The 19,319-nt window shown below is 41.3% G+C and overlaps 1 protein-coding gene across 5 annotated transcripts in view; it reads left to right on the forward strand.

The window, feature by feature from the left end:
• Nucleotides 1-256: 256 nt before the first annotated feature.
• The window catches only part of CRADD (CARD and death domain containing adaptor protein), a 257,003-nt gene continuing 237,940 nt past the window's right edge, over nt 257-19,319 (forward strand). For all 5 annotated transcript variants that reach the window (XM_089308753.1, XM_002711202.5, XM_089308752.1 and 2 more), the window contains exons 1-2: nt 257-412; nt 2,195-2,257. The gene's annotated coding sequence lies outside the window, so the exon portion shown is untranslated. The remainder of the gene's footprint in view (nt 413-2,194; nt 2,258-19,319) is intronic.

Raw genomic sequence — 19,319 nt, forward strand, 5'->3', positions numbered from 1 at the left:
TTCTTTTTTTCTCTTTTGTCCTCTTTGTTTCTTTATTCTCTTTTGCTGCATTTTTGTATTGTATCATTATTTTATAGCATAACATTTTAATTTCTTCAATGATATTTCTTGCACTGTTGAGTTTTTTTTCAGTTATTTTCTTAGTGATTGTGCTAGATCTTGCTGTATACATTTTAGCTTATCAGAACTGACTTCAGTTATTTGCTTTTAAATTTTGCTCTCCTTTTCTCTTTAATTATTTTTATTTACTTGAAAGGTAGAGCAGCAGACGGAGACAAGAGACAGGAACACAGAGAAGCATCTTCTATCACTGGCTCGCTCCTCAAATGCCTACAGCAGCTAGAACTGAGCCAGGCTAAACCAGGAGGCTGGAACTCAATCTGACTTTCCCATGTTAATGGCAGGGATCCAGGTACTCGAATCAGGATGTGCATTAGCAGGAAACTGTGATGAGCTGGCACTAGAATCCAAGCCCTCCAATACATGATGTGATTGTCCAAACTGGCATCTTTACTACTGTGCCACAGGGCGGGCCCCTGATCAGTTCTATGCTAACTTAATTATAGCAAGATGTAGGTACTTTAGTCTTTATAGCTGTGTGTGTGTGTGTGTGTGTGTCTGTGCACGCATGCTATTCTCTCTATACAAGGGTGCTTTTAAAAGTTTGTGGAAAATGGAATTAAAAGATAAGTTTATTTTGGAGCAAAAAAAATGTTTTTGAATTCTGTGAATAATTTTGTCATATTAATTTTTATTTTTTCTTTAATTTTTTTGTCTGTTTAAAGATTTATTTATTTATTTGAAAGTCAGAGTTACACAGAGAGAAAAGGAGAGGCAGAGAGAGAGAGAGGTCTTCCATCTGCTGGTTCACTCCCCACATGGCTGCAATGGCCGGAGCTGCACCAATCCAAAGCCAGGAGCCAGGAGCTTCCTCTGGGTCTCCCATGAGGGTGCAGGGGCCCAAGGACTTGGGCTATCTTCTACTGCTTTCCCAGGCCATAGCAGAGAGCAGGATAGAGAGTGGAGCATCTGGGACACGAACCAGCACCCATATGGGATGCTGTCAGTGCGGGCTTCAGCTTTACCCACTATACCACAGCACCAGCACTAGCCCCATGTGTTTTTAAAAAATCTATTTATTTGTTTGAAAGGCAGAGCTATAGAGAGAGAGGAAGAGACAGAGAAAGATCTTCTATCCATGGGTTCACTTCCCCAGTGACCACAATGACTAGGGCTGGGCCAGGCAGAAGCCAGCAGCCTGGAATTACATCTGGGTCTCCCACTTGGATGCAGGGTCCCAGGGACTTGGTCATCTTCTGCTGCTTTCCCAGGTGCATTAGTAGGCAGCTGGATTGGAAGTGGAGCAGCAGGGACTTGAACTGGAGTCTGTGTGGGATCCCAGCGTTGCAAGTGGCTTATCCTGCTGTGCCACAATTACTGGCCCCATAATAGGCATTTTTGAATGAACTTTTTGAAGACTCCTTGAATATTTGAACTTCAAAAATTGTTTGCACCAAAATAAAGTTATCTTTGATAAAATTTTTGATGAATGTTTTGAGGTACTCTCATAAATATTACATTTGTATATGTGGAAATCAACAATACATTGGTATAATTAATACTTTATATATCATATTATGTCCTTTAAATAAGTTGGGAAAAGGAATGAGCATCAGCATGCATTTATAGAGTTGGTTCTGCTAATTTTTTTTTATTATTAAGATTGATTTATTTACACAGAGTTTCAGAGAGAAGTTGAGACAGAGAGAGCTATCTTCCATCTGATGGTTCACTCCCCAGATGGCCGCAATGGCTGGAGCTGTGCTATCCAAAGCCAGGAGCCTGGAGCTTCTTCCGGGTCTCCCATGTGGGTGCAGGGACCCAAGGACTTGGGCCATCTTCTACTGTTTTCCCAGGCCATAGCAGAGAGCTGGATTGGAAGTAGAGCAGCTGGAACAGGAACCAGCACTGGGATGCGGGCACTGCAGGAGATGGCTTTACCAGCTACACCACAGCACTGGCCCCAAAACATATATTATGTTTCCATTTATTATAGGCCCAATACTTCTATTACCTACATATTGTCTGTTAATTGATTTTAAAAACCACTTAAGAGAAAAAAGGAGAAGAAATATGTATTTATAGTCTTTTAATTACTTATATAATTATTTTCCTTGGTGCACTTTGTTTTTAGGTGTGAAATTGAAATTCTCTGAGGTCACTTGGCTTCTACTTGAATAACTGTGCTTCTCCTAAGGTAGGTCTGTATCTTTTGCACAAAATTTTTGTTTCTATTTCACTTAATAATGTTCCATGTCATTTCCTCTCAACTGTTTTAATTTAATTTCTATATTTTAAGGGCAGTGAGGGCATGGAGGGAGAGAGAGAGAGAGAGAGAGAGAGAGAGAGTGAGTCTCGTCTGTTGGTTCATTCCCCGAAAGCCCATGATAACCAGGGCTGGGCCAGGCTGAGGGGAGAATTGGGAACCAGAAACTTGATCCAGCTCTCCCATATGAATGGCAGGAACCTCAGTATTTGGACTGCTGCCTACAAGGATGTGCATTAGCAGGAAACTGGAGTCAGGAGAGGAGCCAGGACTGGAACGCAGGCACTCTGATATGGGATGCAGGTGACCCCGAAAGACATCTATCTTTACTGCTGTGCCAAACACCTCCCCCTCAACTCTTTTTCAGAAACAACTCCATGGCCAACATGCATCTAATTATTCTCCTTGAGGGTTATTTTCCACTTTTCAGTATTAGCGATGACACCGTGTCATGAGCATTTTTGCACATACATGCTTAAGAAAATGTTTTTTTTTTTTTTTAAAGTACACAAATAATCTGAGAATACATTTATGGCTAAAACCATCCCAACAATAAAATAGTGCCCCTCTGAAGCTGCTCTCCCTGGCCATCCCCATCTCCTTCACAAACATAATCACATTTATTGTCTCCGTGTAGCTTTTCTTATATTTGTCTATGCATTTGCACATACACAGAGAGAGACATAGAGGGAGAAGAAGAGGGAGGGTGAAATATTTGTTTTTTGTTGCTTTTGTTTCTGATTTTAGTTTTCTATTAATGGGATCATTCATCCTGTTTCTCACCTCGTTTTCTTCACTTAACAACAAGTCTAGGGGGTGGTTCCAAGTCAGTCTGAACTCCTTCTTTTCCAACTGCTGCATAGAATCTCACGGTCAGCCAAGAAATATTTTTTGAGTTCCTGCTGGCAGGGCCTGAGGACCAGATGAAGTTTTACTTCACACAAGGAGCTATCAAATTTAGCTTTCCCATTTTGATGAGTGTATAGGTTTCTCCTCAAGGACAGATGCTTACAAGAGGAATTACAGGGGTGGGGACACAGGTGTGCAGCACAACTAATAAGGTACCTCTTGGGACATCCATGTTCCATAATGAAATGCTTGGTTTGGAGACTGGCTCCTTCACTTCTGATCCAGCTTCCTGCTAACGGGCACCTTCGGAGACGGCAGATGATGGCTCATGCACTTAGGTCCCTACCACCCACACGGAGACCCACATTGAGTCCAATCCTGGTTTCAGAGAGGTCCAGCCCTGGCTCTGGTGAGCATTTGGAGTGGGAACCAGCTGATACAAGTTTTCTGTCTGTGCCTCCATCTCTGCCTTTCAAAAAAAGTGGAAATAAATAAACAAACAAATAAATAAATATTTAAAAAGAGGAATTACCAAGTCAAAGTCTTTTGACATGTACCTTATGGCACTAGTTTATATTTCCAAGAAGAATAGATGATAGCATTGGCTTGCAGATATGGTAGATGGGAAAATTTCAGTTTTAACTTGCATTTTTTTGTATTACTACTGAGATTTCTTTTTTTATTAGCCAATTGTATTTTCTTGGTGGAGTGTTACAATTTTTTTCTTTTGTCCAATTTTTAATGAGGTCTATTTTCATGTTTTCTTGTTTATTTGTGCAAATACTTAATATTTTTTTTCTTTTCTAGTTTTTGTTGCAATATTCTTTTCTATTTGCTTTTGTCATCTAATTTTTTATGACTCTTTAATGAGCAAAAAGCTTTATTTTTTGAAGGTTTCATTTTAACTAAGACAAAGCATTTATTTTCCCCCCTTTGCTGCTTCCTTTATCATTTATGTACAAAAGCCTTTCCCAAATCAAGATAAGATAGTCATTTTATAAACTTAGCCATTGGTTTCATTTTTAATATCAAGCTTTTTAATCTATCTGAAAAAAAGTAAAGAGTGAAGAAAGATTTCATTTTATTTCCCCAAAATTATATTCACACAAATAATTCAAAGACCCTTCCTTTGCCCATGGTATCTGATGCATGGAATTCTGATCCTGTTAGTTCATGTGAAACCCTTATATTTACATTTTTACTTTCATCAGTGATCCTACTTCTATTGTATATGCTCCATCGATGCCCACTTCATTGTGTTTGAAATAGGTTTGTGAATCATATCTAAAACATGTATTGTTTGAGTGAGTAAAAGTGAACATTCAATGGTAAATTTGCACTAAAAATTCTGCTTTTTATTGATTAATCTTACTAGAGTTGTCTACTTTTTTCATCTTTCCAAATAATCCACACTGGGTTTATTAGTCTTCTCTGTTGTATTTCTGAGGTTACCTCTGTTATTTCTTTCCCTTGTATTTCACTGGGCTGATCCAATTTTTTTACTCAAATTGCACAATGTTAAGAGTTTAGTTCATTCTTTTCAATTTCTTGTTTTTCTTTTTTTTAACTTTTTATTTTAAAAATTTTATTTATGCTATACAAATTTCATGTATTTCATATATGTAGATTTAGGAACATAGTGATACTTTCCCACCTTCATAATTTCTTTTAGTAACATTTTCAGTGTCATTCAATTCCAAGCATTATTTAATACTTCTTGTAATTTCTGCTTTAATCCAAGAGTAACTTTATTAGAATATATTGTGTTTTTTTTCAGATATAAAGAATATTTTTGAATATCCTATAGTTTTATTAGAACATGATTGGTAAGATGTTAAATCTTTTACTTAAGATTTACATTTTGATGGAATTGTTATGAGTTGTCTATTTGCTTGGAAAGAATATGTATTCTCTGCTTATTCCATGTTTAATTTGATTGATTTTTTCAAATAATCCATGCATTTGCTGCTCTTATTTCTGTTTTGTTTGAATGGTCTATCAATGTCTGAAAAGGATCTATGAAACATCCAGCAATTGCACCTTCTGTTCTCTCCATAGTTCTGCCCGCAGCTGCTTTATTTAGTGGAGAGATGTTCACATTTTATTATTTAGCATTTTATTAGACTTGGCGCCTTTTTCTAATCCCCAGAGCTTTTTTGATCTTGAATTCCATTTTGCTTAACAACTATTTCTAAGTAACTTACTTCCTTTTACCTTTCTTTGCAAATTTCTTACATTTATCTCTTTTCTTAAAGTTTTTTGAAAGAATCTCTGTATAATAAACAGTCTGTGTCTTTTAAATTTTTTATTGCACACTTACATAGAAAAGATAGTTTATCTAGATACATTTTTTCAATTTGCAGCAATAATGACACACATAGGCATTTCTTTCCTTTTTTGTTTTTCATTTTAAAAAATTTTTTTCTTCCTTAATTTTATCTGCCAAATGTAAGAGAGAATGTGGAATTTGTCTTTCTGTGTCTGACTTATTCCACCCGACAGCATGTCCTCCAGGGGCATCCATTTTGATTCAAACAGTTGAATTTCAGTCTCTTTCATAGCTGAATGATATTGTGTGTGTATACCAGTTTCTTTATGCCTTCCTCTGATGATGGATGCGTTGGATGACTTCACATTTTGGCTACTGTAAAAAGTGGTGCTATAAACATGGTGGTGCAGGTATCTGTCTGATACAATGTGTTCATGTTTTTTGGGTACATATCCAGCAATGGGATTGCCGGATCATATGGCAAGTGTATTTATCTAAGTTTCTTTCAGAAATCTCCATACTATTTTCCAAAGTGGCTGCATAATTTATATCCTCATCAATAGTATATAAGAGTTTCCTTTTCTCCACATAATTTCCACCACTATTATCCAGAAGATAGAAAATAGCTATCTTCTGGATAATAGCCATTCTGACGGGGTGAAGTGATATCTCATTGTGTATTGATTTTGCATATATTGATGGCTAATGATATGCAGTGTATCAATTGTTTCTAGCCATTCTATGTCTTCTTTTGAGAACTATCTGTTGAGTTCCTTTTTTATTTATTTATTTGAAAGAGATACAAAGACAGGGAGAGGCAGAGACAAAGAGATCTTCCATCCACTGGTTCACTACCCGGATGGCCACAATGGCTGAGGCTGGGCCAAGCCAAAGCCAGGAGCCAGTAGCTTCTTCCAGGTTTCCAATGTGGGTAGCAGGGGCCCAAGCCCCTGGGCCATCCTCTGCTGCTTTTCCCAGGCCATCAACAAGGAGCTGGACCAGAAATGGAGCATCCAGGACACGAACCGGCACCCACAGGGGATGCTGGTATCGTTGGCAGTGGCTTACTCACTACACTACAACTCCAGTTCCTGAATTTTTTTAAAATTGTTGATTTTTTTTTTTTTTGACAGGCAGAGTGGACAGTGGGAGAGAGAGACAGAGAGAAAGGTCTTCCTTTCACCCTCCAATGGCCGCCGCGGCTGGCGTGCTGCGGCCGGCACACCGCGCTGATCCGATGGCAGGAGCCAGGAGCCAGGTGCTTTTCCTGGTCTCCCATGGGGTGCAGGGCCCAAGCACCTGGGCCATCCTCCACTGCACTCCCTGGCCACAGCAGAGGGCTGGCCTGGAAGAGGGGCAACTGGGACAGAATCTTGCGCCCCAAACGGGACTAGAACCCGGTGTGCTGGTGCTGCAAGGCGGAGGATTAGCCTAGTGAGCCGCGGCGCCGGCCCGATTTTTTTTTGAGTTGGTGATATAGTACAGATTGTAATCATTTGTCAAATAAGTAGCTTGCAAATATTTTTCCCATTCTGTTTGCTGTCTCTTCACTCTTACTGAATGTTTCCTTTTATGTCCAGAAACTTCTGAGTGTAATATAATCCCATATGTCTAGTGCCTATGCTTTAGTGGTCTTATCCAGAAGTCATCACTTAAACCAGTGTCTTGAATCATTTCCCATACCTTTTCTTCCAGCAACTTCATAGCCTCAGGTCTTAATGGATACAAATTTTAACACAATGCATTTAAATGTTGCCCTTGTGAATACCCCCCAACCTTAATCTTGCTGGGCATTCTATAAGGATATTCAAACTGAAAAAATTTTTTTTTCCTTAATTCTGGAAATTCTCTGTTATCTCTTAAAACATTTCCTGCACTCTTCAGGAATTCCTAGTTGACATTTCTATGTCCATCTACCTTATTGCTCAACTTTTTGTATACATTTTCCATCATTTTATCTCTTCTGGGTGTGATATGTGGTGGGTATGTTCCTCACACTTGATTTCACAGCTCATCAATTTGTTCTTCATGTGTATTCCTTGTGTTGCTCATCTTAATTACTGAATTACTTATTTCAACTATCGCACTTTCTGAAACCACCTTTTGTACATGGTTTTCCTTATTCTGAGTGTTCTTATTTTGCTCTATCAATATTGTCTCTTATTTGTTTGAAGATTTCTATGCATATTTAACATTTGTTACTTATCTATGGCATTAGCTCTCTTTCTTTTTGTCATCTTTCTTTTATAGTGATGTTCTTCAGGTACATCATTGTTCCCCTTTGAACTTCTAGTCCTTTGGGTCTATTCTTCAGGTGCTATGTAGTGGTGGGGTCAGGTCCAGGGAAGGAGTGGGGTTCCCTTCCGCAGGTTGTTAATACAGATGGGGTTACTCTCTCTACCCAGCAAGGGAATTGTTCCTTCATCTTCTCCCACTAGTGTGTAACTATGTATCATTTGATTGGATAAATTCTCTTCTAGCGCAACATACAGACTTTCTCAGCTTGCTTGAAAGCATGCATAAACTAATTTTTTAAATAATATATTTATTTATTTGAAAGGCATAGTTATAAAGAGAGAGATCTTCTGGCCGGCGCCGCGGCTCACTAGGCTAATCCTCCGCCTAGCGGCGCCGGCACACCGGGTTCTAGTCCTGGTCGGGGTGCCGGATTCTGTCCCGGTTGCCCGTCTTCCAGGCCAGCCCTCTGCTGTGGCCAGGGAGTGCAGTGGAGGATGGCCCAAGTGCTTGGGCCCTGCACCCCATGGGAGACCAGGAAAAGCACCTGGCTCCTGGCTCCTGCCATCGGATCAGCGCGGTGCGCCGGCCGCAGCGCGCCGGCCGCGGCGGCCATTGGAGGGTGAACCAACGGCAAAGGAAGACCTTTCTCTCTGTCTCTCTCTCTCACTGTCCACTCTGCCTGTCAAAAAACAAAAAAAAAAAAAAAAAAAAAAGAGAGAGATCTTCTATCCACTGGCTTACTACCCAAATGGCTGCTGAAGCCATGAGCCAGGAGCTTCTTCTGGGACTCCAACATAGGTGGCAGGGACCCAAGCACTGGGCCATCTTCTGCTACTTTCCATCCATTAGCAGGGAGCTGGATTAGAAATGGAGCAGCTGGCACCCATATGGGATGCTGATATCACAGGCAATGTCTTTTTTTTAAAGATTTTTATTATTATTATTAATTATTTGAGAGGTAGAGTTACAGATGCAGAGAGGGAGAGACAGAGAAAGGTCTTCCATCTGCTGGTTCACTGCCTGAATGGCCACAATGGCTGGAGCTGAACTTTTCTGAAGCCAGGAGCCAGGAGCTTCTTTAGGGTCTCCCATGTGGCTGCAGGGGTCCAAGCACTTGGGCATTTTCCACTGCTTTCCCAGGACAGGAGCCGCCACCCAAACAGGATGTCAGCACCACAGGCAGAGACTTAGCCTATTATGCCACAGCACTGGCCCCCACAGGCGGTATCTTAAAATGCTGTGCCACAAAGTTGACCCGGAATAAACTAATTTTGATGTGAAGGCAGAACATTCAGTACCAAGGGAAGAAGACCCAGGAGTTTGGAAGGATCACTTGAAGTGATGAAGTAGGCAGCAATAGAGGAGGGCTCCAGAGAAAAGTGGTTGTCTTCATCTTAGTTTATATAATCACTCATTCTGCAAATGCGTTGAGACTGTACCTGGGTGTGGAGGTAATGACGAAACAGCCTATGGGGCTGACAGCTACAGACCTCGGTATAAGCATCTTATTATTGTTGAGCTTCAGTATTTTCAGCTGGAAAATGGGACTATCTAACAGATCTCAGAATGTTGTGTTAGAAGTTTATGAGATAATATAGAGAAAGTTTTAAGCACAGTGCCTGGTCATTTTTAGGTGTTTAGTAAATTGTAATTCCTTCTCTATCATAGTTCTCTATCATTTTCCTTTCCAATAAAAAGTTACAAACATAGAGCAAAATGAACAGTATCAATTTTCAGGGAATGGATCATCTACTGTTTGTTTGTACTTACTGCCCAGTTGTCTGTCTGTCTGTCTGTCTTTCTTTCTTTCTTTCTTTTTAAAGATTTATTTATTTATTTGAAAGATAGAGATACAAAGAGGCAGAGAGAGAGAGAGAGAGAGAGGTCTTCCATCTGCTGGTTCACTCCCCAAATGGCTGTAATGGCCAGAGCTGTGCCGATCTGAAGCCAGGAACCAGGAGTTTCCTCTGGGTCTCCCACGTGGGTGCAGGGGCCCAAGGACTTGGACCATCTTCCATTGCTTTCTCAGGCCATAGCAGAGAGCTGGATCAGAAGTGGAACAGCTGAGACTTGAACCAGAGCCCGTATGGGATGCCGGCACTGCAGATGACAGCTTTACCTGCTACACCACAACGGCAGCCCCCAGTTGTGTTTCTTTAAGCTGTTGCAACTCAGGAACATTTGCAACTTCAGATACCTATGTACTAACATAGCTGCAAATGACAATTACACTGGTGCACGCGTGTCTGAAATACAAGGCTTCTCTTGCCCCTTTCATGTGCACTTTAATCCAAGCCTTTTTCTTTGCCGCAGTCTCATTTTGTCATGTTCTGACCTCAGTAGAAGTGTAGCAGTAGCCTCCAAACAGTTTCTATTCCATCAGTTACATGGTGAATTTTCATTATCTGTCACTCTCATTCTTTCACCCTTCTTTTTTGCAAAACAGCTGCTATTGTTAGCTTTTCTCAGTATTCCTGTTCTGTTGTCAGAAATCTTTGCAGCTGGCTCCTGGCTAGTATTTTGTAATCCATTCTGAAAAGTTTAATAGCCCCTAGTTTTTCATGTCAGCTGTGTTTCCCATGTTCACGATAATTGTGAGTAACAGCCAAGGGTTGGTTGAGCCATCTACTCGCTTTTCCAACATGTCTTTGAAAGGAACAGAGAGTTCAGATTCCTAAGGCTGATAGAAACCGACAATTTAATCCTTTTCTGTTTGCTATGACGACTTTCCTCAAAGATGCTATTGTTTGCTCCACTTCTGAGCACTGATTTGTCCTTGAAATCCGTGCGATTTGCTCTTCTAATACATGTGGGTGTTTTCTAAGTTGTCTTCTTTTCTTACTTCTTGTGTTTGATTCTTAAAGAGTTCCGGACTTTTGAATAAGTACCAGACTTTCGAATTTCATGGACCAACAAAAAAGAAAAGAAGTTGAGGACTGATACAGTTTTGCCAACATTTTATTTTGCTACGAGTACAAGCAGAGGAAAAAATAGAGGGATGTCATCTTCTATCATTATCATTTCACAAAGGGACATTTGAACAGCAAAACTAAGAATGAAAGAATCTTGGAATAAAGGCCGGTTCTTTAAGTGGAATAAATTTAAAAGAGAAACTGGCTACATTGTCCCTTTTTCTCTTTTTGCCTGGGACCATTGTGGAAAACCTCCACAGAAACATGTGGGAACCCACGCCCCGCCAGCACCATCCATACCCTCTTCACAGCTGGCTTTGAGCGCTGTCTGTTGTTCTCTAATTCCGTCAAGGTCGTTCCTACCTGGCACTTTCCCTCTCGCCCCAGCAACAGTTAAAGACCTTTCTCCAGGCAAAGACTCCGCTGACACACGGGAGAGCCTTGATCATCAATTCTCTCAGGCTGGGTGTCAAAGGAGCTGGTGGTGGAAAAGCCAGCAGAGGCGGCAGCTGTCGGCTCCGGGGACAGGAGCAGCTGTTCGCTGTCGTTCCAGGGTTATCTCATCATTTATGGTGCACGAAGGTGGCTTACAGTTCTCCTTCGCCCTCGTCCTTCTCCTCTCTTTCTCACTGGCTGTGAGACCCAGTGCCTTTCATCTTAGTGCCGTTACTCAAGGTCCTGGCCATGGGTCTTGCTTTTTTTTTTTTTTCGGGGCTTCCTATAACTTCTTTGTGAGACTCTGGAGTGTGTTCTGATGTCAAACACAACATGCAGGCCTGCCTAGAGTGAGGATTCCTACCCTCTTGACTTCGATCAGAGTTTCTTTCTGAATGCCAGCCAGCACCTCTGTAAAACGGAGAAGGAGCTGAGGTGCCCGGTGTGCCTCCCTTTCCTCTCTGCACTCCTCACATCGCTCCCACATCGACTTTCTCCCTCGCGCTGGTGGCTTCACACTGTCATTCTCCCTTCCTTGCGACTGCAAGTGACCCGAGAGAAGCACCTACACAGAAGGGACAGAAGTTTGATTTTCTCCCTCCTGAAAGTTTATGCTCTCATTGAACTGGAAAGAGAGCCCAGCTTTGGAATCTGGAGGATGTAAATCTAGCCACGGCTGTCCTTGATACTAGAACCCTGGGGACTTAGGCCACTCATGCAATTTCTTTGAGATTTTGTTTCTTCAGAAAAATAAGAAGGATATGAATAAAGTCGATCTCAACAGGTGTGATGTAAAAGCTAAATCTGGAAAGTATATTGGTTATTTGTTAGTCTTTTCTGGAGAATGTAAACGTTAGAACCCTCCTTGAGCTAGCCTGAGCATGCACATGACCAAGTCTCACATAGGACAAGGTCAAGGGGCTGGGGGAACCTAAGAGTTTCTGTTTTTCCATATGTAGCAGATCGCTCTAGTGTTCACCGATGTCTGGCTCTTCTTGCTTTTGGAGACACAAAGTGAAGTTAGAATTCCTCACCCTCCTTGCGTATGGGTGGGACAAGGTGGCTGAGTTCTGGCTAATGGATGTGGAAGGAACTGGTCTGTGTGTCTCTTGCAGGGCGGCTTACGAAATGTCCCGTGTCATCTTTCACATTTCCTTTCTTCCTCCCTTCTCCTGGCTGGTTTGATGGCAGGGACATCTTGCAACCACCAGATGGTGGGGACACAGATAGAGGGAGCCCAGGCTCCTGAGTTACCACTTGGAGAAGGCTTGAGAGAGAGCTGCACAACCAAGATTAGCTTTGAACTTTGTGTGCTCAAGAAATAAACTTGTGTAGTGTGAAGTGCTCCCTGCTGGCATTGAATGGCTTGAAAAAGGAATTCAGATGCTCAACTCCCAATGGGGTTACAGCCCAATAAACCCCTCGTAAGTGGAAGAGGTCATAAGACTACATGGATTGCCCATATTTCATGTAGAGAACATACCAGCCTAGCAACACAGTGCACTGTAGAGCAGCGGTTGTTTCTGCTCCTGAACTTGGAGCTGACTGGGAGCTGTGCTCACTGCCATTGCTCAACATCTCAAAGGAGGGCTACCCTACACATCAACAGCCCAGGAAAAGACCCCAATTCCGAGTTCAGAATATACTTTCTATTACACGCACATCGCCATAGAGTTAAAATGTCAGAAGTCAAAGCATTTGAAGTTGGGGGCTGTCTGTATGGGGAGACAAGACATGTACTTTTCTTCTTATGTACTCCAAAGAATGATTCTCTGAGGATGGCTTCTAGTCACCAGCCATAATTGACTTTGCGGGGTTGGGCAGCTTTCCCCACTTGCCCTCAGATCAGATACTTATAACACAGCAACATCGCTTCTCCAGTCCTCCAGTGAGGCACTGTGTCCAATCCTTGCATGTGCTGGCTGCAGGGGCCATGCCAGACTCGATGGCTATGTTATCTGCAGTAGGAAAGAGGCATAGGCACTTGAGGTGTGGTGTAGGGAAGTCCAGAAAGTGACCCTGGGCTGCTGTCACAATGTATGGTGGAGAACAACAGAAATTTGTTTCTCCCCAAAGCAGGAGGGTGAGTACGCTCCGCTAACAGCCCTTTACCTCACCAGCCAAGAGTCCTACTCACCTCAGAACTCTTCTTTGTGCCCTAATAAAACACAGAAATATGCTTCAGGTTTTTTTTTTTTTTTTTTTTTTTTTTTTTTTTTTTTTTTTTTGACAGGCAGAGTGGACAGTGAGAGAGAGAGACAGAGAGAAAGGTCTTCCTTTGCCGTGGGTTCACCCTCCAATGGCCGCCGCGGCCGGTGTGCTAAGGCCAGCGCACCACGCTGATCCGATGACAGGAGCCAGGTGCTTCTCCTGGTCACCCATGGGGTGCAGGGCCCAAGCACTTGGGCCATCCTCCACTGCACTCCCTGGCCACAGCAGAGAACTGGCCTGGAAGAGGGGCAACCAGGACAGAATCCGACGCCCCAACCGGGACTAGAAACCGGTGTGCTGGCACCACAAGGCGGAGGATTAGCCTAGTGAGCTGCGGGGCTGGCCAGTTTTTTTTTTTTTTTAAAGATTTATTTATTTATTTGAAAGATAGAGGGAAAGACAGAGAAGTCTTCCATCTGCTGCTTCACTCGCCAAATGGCCACAGCAGGTGCAGCTGAGTTGATCTGAAGCCAGGAGCTTCCTCCAGATCTCTCGTGTGGGTGCAAGGGGCCCAAGGATTTGGACCATCCTCTGCTGCTTTCCCAGGTGCATCAGCAGGGAGCTGGATCAGAACTGGAGCAACTGGGACCCAAGCTGGTGCCCATATGGGATGCCGGCACTGCAGGCAGTGGCTTCACCTGCTAAGCCAAAGCACTGGCTCCAGTGCTTCAATTTCTAAAGATTTATTTATCTATTTGAAAAGGATAGAGGAAGGGAGGAGGGGGAGAGAGTGTGAGAGGGAGAGAAATCTACCTGCCATGCACTGGTCCACTCCCCAAATGGCTACAACAGCCAGGTCTGGAACAGGCCAAAGCCAGTAATCAAGAACTCCATCCTGGTCTCTCACATGGGTGGCAGGGGTCCAAGCCCTTGGGCCATCCTCAGCTGCCTTCCCAGGCCAGGAAGCTGGATTAGAAGTGGTGTCAACAGGACTCAAACTGCCACTCTGCTATGGGTTGTTGTCACAAGTGGCTGTTTAACCTGCTGTGCCACAACACTGGCCCCAATATGCTTCAGCTTTTTAAAAATCAGCATTTTCTCTTCAACTGCAAAGATCAAAAAATGTAAATACTGCAAACTTTCCAAAGTCCAAATAAGCACAAATAAGTAAAAAATCTCCCATTCTTCCACTATACAGGGGGATAGATGGACAGATGTGTACATATATGTATAATTCATTTCAAAACATCTTAAATTTAGCTTGGATTTGCTTTTCTTTCTTAACAATATGTCACAAAAGGTTTTTCTATTCATCTACAAAATAAAATTTTTAGCAAATATGTAGTAGCTTATGCATGTTTCTTAAGTAATTTAACCAAATTCTTGTTTTTGGACATTTATGATTATTTCTAATTTTTTTATTGTAGTGAATCATTCTGAGATAAACAACTCTGTATGTAAATCTTTGCCCATTTCTCTGATTTTTTTTAAAGATAAAATCCTAGAAATAGAGTTATTGGGTCAAGGGGGCACGTGAACAAGAACCAAAGGCAAGAAAACAGAGTGTTACTACGTTGGATCCCTTTCTACCAAAGACAAGACCCTGTTTAGGTGCCTCTCCTCCTCAGCAGATTTCCCCGTATGTCTCAAGGTTGAATTACATCTCAGGCATGGCAGTGAGACCACATGATGATGGCTTTATATCACCCAGACGTGTCCTAGAGGATTCAATACCTCAAAAGAAAGTGGTATTTTTTTGTTAATAAGGAAGATTTGGGAGGAACTGTTACATAGGAACCAAGTCCCTTCCAAACTTTCTATAGGATATTAACATGCTTAAAAACCTTTTCTAATTTGATCAGTGATACATAGTTCCTCTTTGTCATCTTTGTTTCCATTTCTTTGATTACTGATGGGTGTGAGTATGTTTTCAAATATTCATTGGTCATTGTATATCTGCTGTACTTTGCTGACTTGTACCATTTCCTATGATCTGTATACATGCATATCCTTTCAAAGGTGCGTGTGCTTTAGATTCTGGACACTGCAGAGATTCCAACTGTGTCTGCCATATGGTTGACACAAAGTAAAGGCTGGTCAGATGAATGAATACTTGCATATTGCTCTGCCTGCACAAGGTTTGGTGAGTAATTTATAATAATAAGGACAAACAGGTGGCCTAGAGAGACGGACAGGTTATGGAGAGCAGATTGAAATAGCTTGGGAATGGAGTAGGAGATTTTTCCAGGACAAGTCAGACAGCCATGTCCTACATCAGGTTTCTTTAGTTCAGTGGGCTTCCCACTGGCTAGTTATTTTTCCCCTTTTTTTTTTTTTTTTGAAAGCTTTTATTTAATAAATATAAATTTCAGAGGTACAGCTTTAGGAATATAGTGGTTCTCCCCACCCCATACCTGCCCTCCCACCCCCACTCCTGTCCCACCTCCTACTTCCTCTCCCATCCCATTCTTCATTAAGATTCATTTTTAATTATTTTTATATACAGAAGACCAACTCTATACTAAGTAAAGATTTCAAGTTTGCACCCACACAGACACACAAAGTATAAAGTGCTGTTTGAGGACAGGTTTTAGCATTAATTCTCATAGTACAACTCATTAAGGACAGAGGTCCTACATGGGGATCAAATGCCCAGTGACTCCTGTTGTTGATTTAACAATTGACACTTTTATTTATGACACCAGTGATCACCTGAGGCTCTTGTCATGAGCTGCCAAGGCTATGGAAGACTTTTGAGTCCAGAAATTCTGTCAGTATTTAGACAGGGCCATAAGCAAAGTGGAAGTTCTTTCCTCCCTTCAGAGAAAGGTGCCTCCTTCTTTGATGGCCCCTTCTTTCCACTGGGATCTCACATAGATCTTTCATATAGGTCATTTTTTGCCACAGTGTCTTGGCTTTCAATGCCTGAAATGCTCTCATGGGCTTTTAAGCCAGATCCAAATGCCTTAACGGCTGATTCTGAGGCCAGAGTGCTGTTTATGGCATTTGTCATGCTATGAGTCTGTTGTGTGACCTGCTGCCCATGTTGGATCATTCTCTCCTTTTAATTCTATCTATTGTTATTAGCAGACACTTGGTCTTATTTATATGATCACTTGGACACTTTTTCCTATCTATATGATCAGTTACACACTTAAAATGATCACTTTAACTAGTAAGATGGCATTAGTACCACCCAACTTAATGGGATTTGGCATCCTATGGCAAGTTTTTAGCTTTACCCTTGGGGTAAGTCCATGTGAATGTGTGCTGAACTGTGCATCTCCTCCCTCTCTTATTCCCACTCTTATTTTTTACTGGGAGTAATTTTCAATTGTATTTAAACACCTATGAATAATTCTGTGTTAAGTAAAGAGTTCAACCAATAGTATTAAGTAGAAAAAGAAAATAGTAAAATAAAAAATAAAGTAATAAGCTGTTCATTGACAGGACAAGAGCTGATCAAGTCATTGCTTCTCAGAGTGTCAATTTCACTTCTATAGGTTTCTTTTAGGTGATCAGTTAGTTGTCACAGATCAGTATGATATTTGTTGGGACTGGCTTATTTCACTCAGTATAATGTTTTCCAGATTCCTCCATTTTGTTGCAAGTGACCACATTCCTTTTTTTTTAACCACTGTGTAGTATTCCATGGAGTACATATCCTATAATTTCTTTATCCAGTCTTCCCTTAACAGGCATTTAGGTTGATTCCATGTCTTAACTATTGTGAATTGAGCTGCAATAAACATGGAGGTGCATGTTTTTTATTTGCCAATTTAATTTCCTTTGGGTAAATTCTGAGGAATGGGTGGCTGGGTCATGTGGTAGGTCTATATTCAGATTTCTGAGGAATCTCCAAACTGTCTTCCATAGTGGCTTTGTCAGTTTGCATTCCCACCAACAGTGGATTAGTGGGCCTTTTTCCCCACATCCTCACCACTGGCTAGTTTTTGAATCAGTTCTTCATTGATGATTATAACATCATTCTCATTTGTGGGAAATAAGCCCACCTGAGACCCCCTAGCCACCAAAGGATGGACTTAGACACATTAGGGAAGCAGAAAGTGAGATCTGTATCATTACCCAAGCTTGGGAGAGGTGACCAGCAAGTGGAAGCAGGCACCTCCCTCAGAGACTCAGCTCCTTTTATCCCTACTGCACAGAGGTCCTTTCCCCCAGTTTCTCATTGGTTGAGAAACTTTGGGAGGTACAATCTAAACCCAACACGATGCCTGAGGCAGGGTGAGAGGTAACGGGGATGGATGTTGCTGGGCTGATCTAGGACAGGGGAAGGGAAGTTACACTGTGGTATGATCAAGGCTCCAGGAACAGAAACACAAGAGCACTGTGTACCAGGCATCCAGTGAATAGGGATTACAGAATTGCTGAAGGTTACAAAGATAACAAGTGGTGCAGCATTTGCAAAGCATGCTGAACACTTGACCTACTTTGGGTTTGTAACCCTCTATCCTACATACTACTGAGGTCCAGTATCATGGCTACAATAAGGCTAAGCTAGGTCTTTTATGAAAATACACCATGGTCATTTCTCACATCATTTAAGCTGAAAATGTTGGTGGGTCATGGTGAAAAAAATTCACCACGGAGAAAAAACAGAAAAAAACAAACACAAAACAAAACCAAAACCCATACATTAATTGTAGAATTGATCATTCTGTGAGTCTTCTATTATTGAAAATCCTTGTAATTATTAAAAAGTTTTATTTGTGTGAATTTGCAGTGAGGAGAAATAGTCATGGTCATTTATAGCTAAAATCACAGAGAATAACACCAAGAAATGTCAGTTTATTGCCAGAGAACTAATATGGTGAGTCATTGGTTTCAGTTCTGAGGCTGAAGGGCACAGAGTAAGTGTGAGAGACTCCTAAAAGCTTCTTTTGACATTGGGAAGCTTGGAAATTTGTCTTACAAATCCAGGATCTTATTTTGTATAGATCCTTTTAAGAAAGGCTCTTATTTTGTATAGAAATTTATGGAGTCAGAAATAAATGAATTGGGTCCTCTTTATGTAGCTAGTGATCTGCTTCAGCATGGTGATGAGTCAGCATAGTGTTCAGGTTACGAATAATTATGTCTTTCAATAACCGGTTACCTGGCTATGTTAACATAACGAGCCTTCATGTGGAAATAGTTATTTAGATTTGTAGTAATTGATAGTGTTACTAAATTGGCTTTTATAATCATTTATCTAAATCTGACTCTAACAGTTTATGCTTATGATTGTCATTTTTTAACCTTAGGAAATGAATGCATCAAATCACTCTTTTCTTTTTTCAAAAATTAAAAATTGTGGTGACTTTTGCGTGAAGGATAAATGGGACATTTAAGCATTGAGTAACTGACTATTAAATTCTATAATTGATGGCAAAAGTCTATAATCCATCATCTTGACAGGAGAGCAATCAATGACAATGACAAGTTGATGAGAAGTATGAAGTGGGTAAGTATAGAAATTCATTTATTTCCCCCTGGCACTCAGGTATGTTGGAAAATCATAGAAACATGCTGATAGCAAAGGGGCCATACAATATTTTAACCATCACCCCCACCCCACCCCACCCCACATGAGTCTCTGATCATGGCTAGCATTCCGCAGAGCCTGAACCCTGCTTGCTCATTTTGTAATAATGTTCACAGGTGGAGTATTCAGTTTGGACTGATGTTAAGGGCCAAGTATTTGTGTCCTCTCCAATTCCTATGTTGAAGCCTAATCCTCAGTGTGAGAGTATTTGGAGGTGGACTCTGAGAGATAATCGGGTTAGAATAAGTCAGGAGGATGGAGCCCTTGTGATGGGATTACTGTCCTTTATTAGAAGAGATAGAGGTACCAGGGCTCTCCACGCCACATCAAGGTATATTGAGAAGGCAGTTGCCTGTGAGTCAGAAAGTGGGCTCTCACCAGCACCTTGATTTTGAACTCTGAAGCCTATAGAATTATGAGAAAAGAATTATGAGTTATTTAAACCATCTGGTATAAAGTGTTCCATTATGACAAATCCCACATAGTTTCTTCATTTGATGCGTTTTTCATGAATTTTTTAAGATTTCTTGTATGCATGCATTTAAAAAATTTTGCACCAAAATAAAATTATCTTTTAATTCCATTTCTCACAAA

This window comes from Oryctolagus cuniculus, chromosome 11 (genome assembly GCF_051225735.1).
Source record: "Oryctolagus cuniculus isolate XC-2025 breed Fujian yellow rabbit chromosome 11, ASM5122573v1, whole genome shotgun sequence".
NCBI classification, from domain to species: Eukaryota; Metazoa; Chordata; class Mammalia; order Lagomorpha; family Leporidae; genus Oryctolagus; species Oryctolagus cuniculus.